The following is an 8,377-nucleotide window of genomic DNA, read 5'->3' as shown; positions in this document are numbered from 1 at the left end:
CTCGTCGCTATACTATGCTTTCACAACTTGACTTCAAAATATTTGGTTTGGAGACCATCAAAGATCAATATGTGCATGATGCTGATTTTAAAGATGTAATGCAGAATTGCAAAGAAGGAAGAATGTGGAACAAGTTTGTCGTTAACGATGGATTTGTGTTTCGTGCTAACAAGCTATGCATTCCAGCTAGCTCCGTTCGTCTTTTGTTGTTGCAGGAGGCGCATGGAGGAGGATTAATGGGACACTTTGGCGTGAAGAAGACGGAGGACGTACTTGCTACACATTTTATTGCTCGCTGCACTACATGTCAAAAAGCTAAGTCACGACTCAATCCTCATGGTTTATATATGCCTTTGCCTGTACCTAGTGTTCCTTGGGAGGATATATCTATGGACTTTGTTTTAGGTTTACCTCGAACAAAGAAGGGGAGGGATAGCATATTTGTTGTCGTGGATAGATTCTCGAAAATGGCACACTTTATACCATGTCATAAAAGCGATGATGTTGTTAATGTTGCTGATTTGTTCTTTCGTGAAATTATTCGCTTGCATGGTGTGCCAAATACTATTGTTTCAGATCGTGATACTAAATTTCTTAGCCACTTTTGGAGATGTTTATGGGCTAAGTTGGGGACTAAACTGCTTTTTAGTACTACTTGTCACCCCCAAACTGATGGCCAAACTGATGGCCAAACTGAAGTAGTCAATAGAACATTGTCTACTATGCTTAGGGCTGTTTTGAAGAGTAATAAGAAAATGTGGGAGGAATGCTTGCCTCATATTGAATTTGCTTATAATCGTTCATTGCATTCTACTACTAAGATATGCCCTTTTGAAGTTGTGTATGGTTTCCTACCTCGTGCACCTATTGATTTGTTGCCTCTTCCATCTTCGGAGAAGGTTAATTTTGATGCTAAACAACGTGCTGAATTGATTTTAAAAATGCATGAGTTAACTAAGGAAAACATTGAGCGTATGAATGCCAAATATAAACTTGCTGGAGATAAGGGTAGAAAACATGTTGTGTTTGCACCTGGAGATCTTGTTTGGTTACATTTGCGTAAGGATAGATTTCCTGATTTGCGCAAATCAAAGCTCATGCCACGGGCTGATGGTCCCTTTAAGGTGTTAGAGAAAATAAATGATAATGCATATAAACTTGAGCTGCCTGCAGATTTTGGGGTTAGTCCCACTTTTAACATTGCAGATTTGAAGCCTTATTTGGGTGAGGAAGATGAGTTTCCGTCGAGGACGACTTCATTTCAAGAAGGGGAGGATGATGAGGACATCAATACCATTGTTACACCCACAGGCCCTGCTGCTATACATACTGGACCAATTACTAGAGCTCCCGCACGCCAACTAAATTACCAGGTACTTTCGTTTCTTGGTAATGATTCTAATGTTCATGAGAATATGATGCTGCCTAAATTGGATACATTTGTTTTGCTTACAAATGAAGGGCCTAGTTTGGAGAAGGATGAACATTGGAGCAAGAACAAGCATGGACATGATGGCATGCGCAAGGGGAACAAGAACGGAGTTACAAGTGATGATTTCAGGACTTTGAAGCCATCATAATGGGTGCATGAAGCCTTGGACGAAATATACAAGATGCCACTTCATAAATTTCGTCCCGAGGCTATTTTAGGTGCTGCGTCACCTTATTATTGGGCCAGGCCCATGTAATTTCGAAATACATAAGTATAGGCTATTTTTAGAGTCCGTATGTGTGGGGAAACAAGAGATAGGGTTGATTTCGGACCCCTCCACCAAGGGCCACGAAATTCCCCCCTCTTCCTCCATATATACAGCCCTTAGGGCATCGTTTAGACTTTGGGTTTTGTTTAGATTAAAAGTTCGCCATAGCTGCAACTTCGCGTACTTCGTTTGTGTTCAACGACCAGACAAAGGCGTCACAGAACCCCACCTTGATCAATAAAGCTTTCATCTTATATTCGCAATATCCAGATTTCAATCTCAGTTTCTTGCTTGTTCTTCGTTTGCTCGCAGGAAACAGACCCTCGTGGTCAGGTTGATCGTGCTCCGGCGTGGTCAATAACCTCTCGGAGTTGGTTTAGCGATTGCTAAGGCGCGACGTCCTCGCACGTTCGTAGTCGGATCGTCAAAGTCGACTTCCACCAAAGCGAAATCCATCATCTCATCGAAAGACGGGACACCTCCGCCTCTATCAGGCCCTTCATTTGTAAGCAGAACAAATGTATCCAATTTAGGCAGCATCATAATCTCATGAACATTAGAATCATTACCAAGAAACGAAAGTACCTGGTAATTTAATTGGCGTGCGCGAGCTCTAGTAATTGGTCCAGTATATGTAACAGTAGGGGCTGTGGGTGTAACAATGGTATTGATGTCCTCATCATTAAAGTGTGCCCGATCTATTTTTGCAAGGGCAGTCCAGATTGGTTTCGAGCCACATCTGCACAGAAACATTGAAGCTTATATGGATGATATTATGGTCAAGACCAAGGACAGAGCGATCCTTATCCAGGATTTGGAGGAGAAGTTTGCTAATCTGCGCAATATCAACTTGCAGCTCAACCCAGAGAAGTGTGTGTTTGGCGTTCCCTCTGGGAAGCTGTTTGGGTTCTTTGTGTCCCATCGAGGGATCGAAGCCAACCCCGACAAGATCAAAGCTATCGAGCAGATCCAAACACCAAGGATAATCAAGGATGTGAGGCGTTTGACAGGGTGCGTTGCCAAGCTAAGCAGATTGATTTCCAAGTTTGTCGAGCGCGCCCTGCCGTTCTTCAAAATCCGGAAGAAGGCGGGACCCATGAAGTGGACCCCGGAAGCAGATGCGGCTTTGCAAGAGTTGAAGGCCTACTTGTCCTTTTTGCCCACCTTGGTTGCTCCCAAACCACAAGAGTCATTGTTGCTATACTTAGTAGCAACCAATAAAGTGGTTAGTGTAGCCTTGGTGGTGTAGCGGAAGTGGACAAAGCAGAAAGTGAGCAAGGGCCGACAGAGCAAGATAAGGATTAGGAAAAAAATGAGCACGGTACTCTGGCATGCAAAAGTTGATCTTTGGCTTCATCATGGCCTCAAGAAAACTGCGCCACTAGTTCCAAGCCCGTAAGATCACAGTTGTCACTCCCTTCCCGTTGCAAAGGATACTCTGAAACCCTAAGGCTGCCAGCAGAATAGTGGAGTGGGCTTTGCAGTTATCCAGTTTTGGCCTGAAGTTTGAGAGCACATCAATGATCCAAAGCAGGGCATTGGCAGAGCTTCTTGCAGAATGGATGCCAACCCCTAATGAGGAAGTACCAGAAATAGTTATCCCCGACAAGGAGGCGCCCCAAGAATGGATTATGTATTTTGATGGCGCTTTTTACTTACAAGGTGCGGGGGCTAGTGTTCTTCTCGTTGTCCCCTCCGGGGAGCACCTGAAGTACATCGTCCAGATGCATTTTGCCCGGGAAGAGGTGACCAACAATATAGCAGAGTATCAAGGGCTCCTTGCCGAGCTCAGAATTGCCGCGGAATTGGGAATTAAGAAGCTGATCATTCGAGGATATTCACAGCTTGTGGTGAGAGAAGTCAACAAGGATTACCAAAGCCCATTGATGGAGGCATATGTTGAGGAAGTGAGAAGATTGGAGGACCGCTTTGACGGATTGCAAATAGAGCACGTACCTCGTGCGGAAAATAGCACAGCTGATCATGAGTCAAAGTGTGCTACGCAGAAGCTTCCTGTGGAACCAGGGACTTTTGTTCTCCATCTTACTCAGCCATCCGTATCCCCAGCAACAATGGACCAGAAAAGGAGAAAGATGGTCTCCGGTAAGCCTCTCCCGGTAGAGCCTTCCGCTCCTGGCAGGGACCCTGCCGGAAACAACAACTCACCACCTGCCGGACCACACCCTCCAGCCAGGTCCATGGCCCCCGTGAACGAGGAATGTGGCCCTGTTGAGGGAGTCCTGGGCTAACGGGTCCTTAGGTGTCCGGCCTGTTAGCCATGGGCCGGAATGATGGGCTGTGAAGAACACGAAGACCAAAGACTGCACCCGTGTCCAGATGGGACTCTCCTTGGCGTGGAAGCCAAGCTTGGCGACCAAATATGTAGATTCCTTTCTTTGTAACCGACCTTGTGTAACCCTAGATCCTCCTGGTGTTTACATAATCCGGAGGACTTAGTCCGGAGAGGGGAGATTCATTATCATAATCATAGACAGACTAGACTTTTAGGGTTTAGCCATTACAATCTCGTGGTAGATCAACTCTTGTAATACTCATATTCATCAATATCAATCAAGCAGGACATAAGGTATTACCTCCATAGAGAGGGCCTGAACCTGGGTAAACATCATGTCTCCTGTCTCCTGTTACCATCGACCTAAGACACACAGTTCGGGACCCCCTACCCGAGATCTGCCGGTTTTGACACCGATATTGGTGCTTTCACTAAGAGTTCCACTATGTCGTCCCCAAAAGGTTTGATGGCCCCTTCAATCGTCAACAACAATGTTGTCCAAGGTGAGACCTTCCTCCCTAGACAGATCTTCGTGTTCGGTGGCTTCGCACTGCGGGCCAACTCGCTTGGCCATCTGGAGTAGATCGATAGCTACGCCCCTGGCAACCAGGTCAGATTTGGGAGGTTGAACTACGTTTCGGACATCCGTGGAGACTTGATCTTTCCCGGATTCGAGACCGCAGCTGATGAGGACATCAATACAATTGTTACACCCACAGCCCCTGCTGCTATACATACTGGACCAATTACTAGAGCTCGTGCATGCCAACTAAATTACCAGGTACTTTCGTTTCTTGGAAATGATTCTAATGTTCATGAGAATATGATGCTGCCTAAATAGGATACATTTGTTTTGCTTACAAATGAAGGGCCTAGCTTGGAGAAGGATGAACATTGGAGCAAGAACAAGCATGGAGATGATGGCATGCGCAAGGGGAACAAGAACGGAGTTACAAGTGATGATTTCAGGACTTTGAAGCCACCATAATGGGTGCATGAAGCCTTGGACGAAATATACAAGATGCCACTTCATAAATTTCGTCCCGAGGCTATTTTAGGTGCTGCGTCATCTTATTATTGGGCCAGGTCCATGTAATTTCGAAATACATAAGTATAGGCTATTTTTAGAGTCCGTATGTGTGGGGAAACAAGAGATAGGGTTGATTTCGGACCCCTCCACCAAGGGCCACGAAATTCCCCCCTCTTCCTCCATATATACAGCCCTTAGGGCATCGTTTAGACTTTGGGTTTTGTTTAGATTAAAAGTTCGCCATAGCTGCAACTTCGCGTACTTCGTTTGTGTTCAACGACCAGACAAAGGCGTCACAGAACCCCACCTTGATCAATAAAGCTTTCATCTTATATTCACAATATTCAGATTGCAATCTTAGTTTCTTGCTTGTTCTTCATTTGCTCGCAGGAAACAGACCCTCGTGGTCAGGTTGATCGTGCTCCGGCGTGGTCAATAACCTCTCGAAGTTGGTTTAGCGATTGCTAAGGCGCGACATCCTCGCACGTTCGTAGTCAGATCGTCAAAGTCGACTTCCACCAAAGCGATATCCATCATCTCATCGAAAGACGGGACACCTTTGCCTCTATCACCGTCTCATCTTTGGCCAAAAGAAATGTGTAGCAAGTACGTCCTCCGTCTTCTTCACGCCAAAGTGTCCCATTAATCCTCCTCCATGCGCCTCCTGCAACAACAAAAGACGAACAGAGCTAGCTGGAATGCATAGCTTGTTAGCACGAAACACAAATCCAACGTTAACAACAAACTTGTTCCACATTCTTCCTTCTTTACAATTCTGCATTACATCTTTAAAATCATCATCATGCACATATTGATCTTTGATGGTCTCCAAACCAAATATTTTGAAGTCAAGTTGTGAAAGGATAGTATAGCGACGAGACAATGCATCAGCAATAACATTTTCTTTTCCCTTGTGTTTAATGACATAAGGGAAAGTCTCAATGAATTCAACCCATTTAGCATGTCTACGATTCAGTTTAGCTTGACTTTTAATGTGTTTCAAAGATTCATGATCAGAATGTATAACAAATTCTTTGGGCCATAAATAATGTTGCCATGTTTCTAAAGTCCGAACAAGAGCATATAATTCTTTATCATAAGTAGAATAATTCAGACTAGGCCCACTCAATTTTTCAGAAAAGTATGCAACAGGTTTGCCATCTTGTAATAACACACCTCCTAATCCAATTCCACTAGCATCACATTCAAGCTCAAAAGTCTTATTAAAATCAGGAAGTTGGAGTAAAGGAGCATGTGTCAACTTATCTTTCAATACCGTGAAGGCTTCTTCCTGTGCGGTACCCCAAAGAAAAGGCACATCTTTCTTTGTAAGCTCATTGAGAGGTGCAGCAATGGTGCTGAAATCTCTCACAAAACGCCTATAGGATCCAGCGAGGCCAAGAAAACTCCTCACTTGTGTGACCGTTTTGGGCTGCGGCCAACTCTCAATAGCTTCAATCTTGGCTTTATCAACTTCAATTCCCTGTGGAGTAACAACATAGCCAAGAAAAGATACTCGGTCGGTGCAAAAGGTGCACTTCCCAAGGTTACCAAACAAATGTGCATCACGTAGAGCAATAAAAACAGCACGTAAATGTTCCAAATGTTCCTTCAAAGATCTGCTATAAATCAATATGTCATCAAAGTAAACTACCACAAATCGTCCAATGAAAGCACGTAAAACTTCGTTCATTAATCTCATGAAAGTACTAGGTGCATTAGTTAACCCAAAAGGCATGACTAACCACTCATATAATCCAAACTTAGTTTTAAATGCTGTTTTCCATTCATCTCCCAATTTCATACGAATTTGATGGTAGCCACTACGCAAATCAACTTTGGAGAATATTGTAGAGCCACTCAATTCATCAAGCATATCATCTAGCCTAGGAATAGGATGACGATAACGAATAGAATAATAGGAACAGCACAATCTAGGATAACGAATAGAATAATAACAAAAAAAAGGAGCGCAAAAAAAAGAGCGAAAAAAAAATTCAGAGTGTGCTTTTCCCTTGTTTACGTGCCGCGCCGTGATTTTGTTGGTGTTCTAGGCTCGCGTCTCTAGCACAGTCTAGCCTAGGACCAGCACAGTACCGTCGTTGAGCGTTTATTCAACTTTGCATCTCTGAATTGATTATTGCTGACCCTTTTTGCTACCATACTATAAGCCTTCCCAGCTCCACATACATCTACGTCGTGTGTTTGACTCTCCCTGGTAATCGCTCTATCCAAGCTTTGAGAGTTTTTGACTACAACGGTTGCCGATCACCGCCTGCTGCTGGGTAAGAACTGGTAAGAATTTGAGATTTGCTTGACGGATTTATGATACACCACCACCACTTCTTAGTAGTCTGTAGGATCATATTCTTGTGTGTTTCTATTGCTGCTAACCATGCCAGGATCACAAGCCGACGAGATTGACTGGGAGAACTTATCGAACAAGGAGCTTCATGATAAGTTTCAGCAAATGATGACTGAAAAGGTACAAGATGTGCTGAACAATTTTGAAGAGGCCATGGAGAAGATCACTGGCCTTGAGAAGACGTTCGAAACAAAGCTCGATAACAAATTTAATGAACTGCTTGCGCGTCTTCCACCACCGGCTGCACCTGTCGCACCTCTGCAACAACAACAACTACGCCCCCTTCCGAATCAGTATGGACGAGCACAGCGTGTTCCTATTGTGCCGGGAGAAAATTCTGGTGCCGCTGGTACTGCTGTTGGTGTTTCTTTGGCTCCTGCTACTGCTCCTGCTGGTACCCAGGAGGATGATGAGTATGCGGGCAATTATGAGGATGAGGTTGATCAAAATCAGATCTACGAGCAGCCACCAGCACCACCACCAGCAGGTCGACCTCAGGTATATATTCGTAATGGTATGCCTGCACCACCACCTCAGGTACGAGATGATGTCCATATTCCTAAACTGAAATTGAATATTCCACCATTTGAGGGTAGATATGTTCCTGATATATATCTTACTTGGGAGTTAGAAACTGAACAACGATTTACATGTTTACAATATCCTGAGGAGAGACGAGTTGCTGCTGCCGTTTGTGCTTTCACTAGTTTTGCATGTGTATGGTGGTCTGAACATTGTAGATTATATCCTATTCCAACTACTTGGGCTGCTTTGAAAACTGCTATGCGTACGCGTTGGGTTCCACCATATTATCAACGTGAATTGCTTCAAAAATTGCAGTGTTTAAGACAAGGGAAAAATTCTGTAGAAGAATATTATCAGGAATTACAAACTGGCATGATTAGATGTGGTATTGTTGAGGAGAATGAAGCTATGCTTGCACGTTTTCTGGGTGGATTAAATAGAGAGATTCAGACCATTCTAGACTA

This window comes from Triticum aestivum, chromosome 1A (assembly GCF_018294505.1).
Source record: "Triticum aestivum cultivar Chinese Spring chromosome 1A, IWGSC CS RefSeq v2.1, whole genome shotgun sequence".
In the NCBI taxonomy this organism is placed as follows: domain Eukaryota; kingdom Viridiplantae; phylum Streptophyta; class Magnoliopsida; order Poales; family Poaceae; genus Triticum; species Triticum aestivum.
This window is presented reverse-complemented; position numbering follows the sequence as displayed.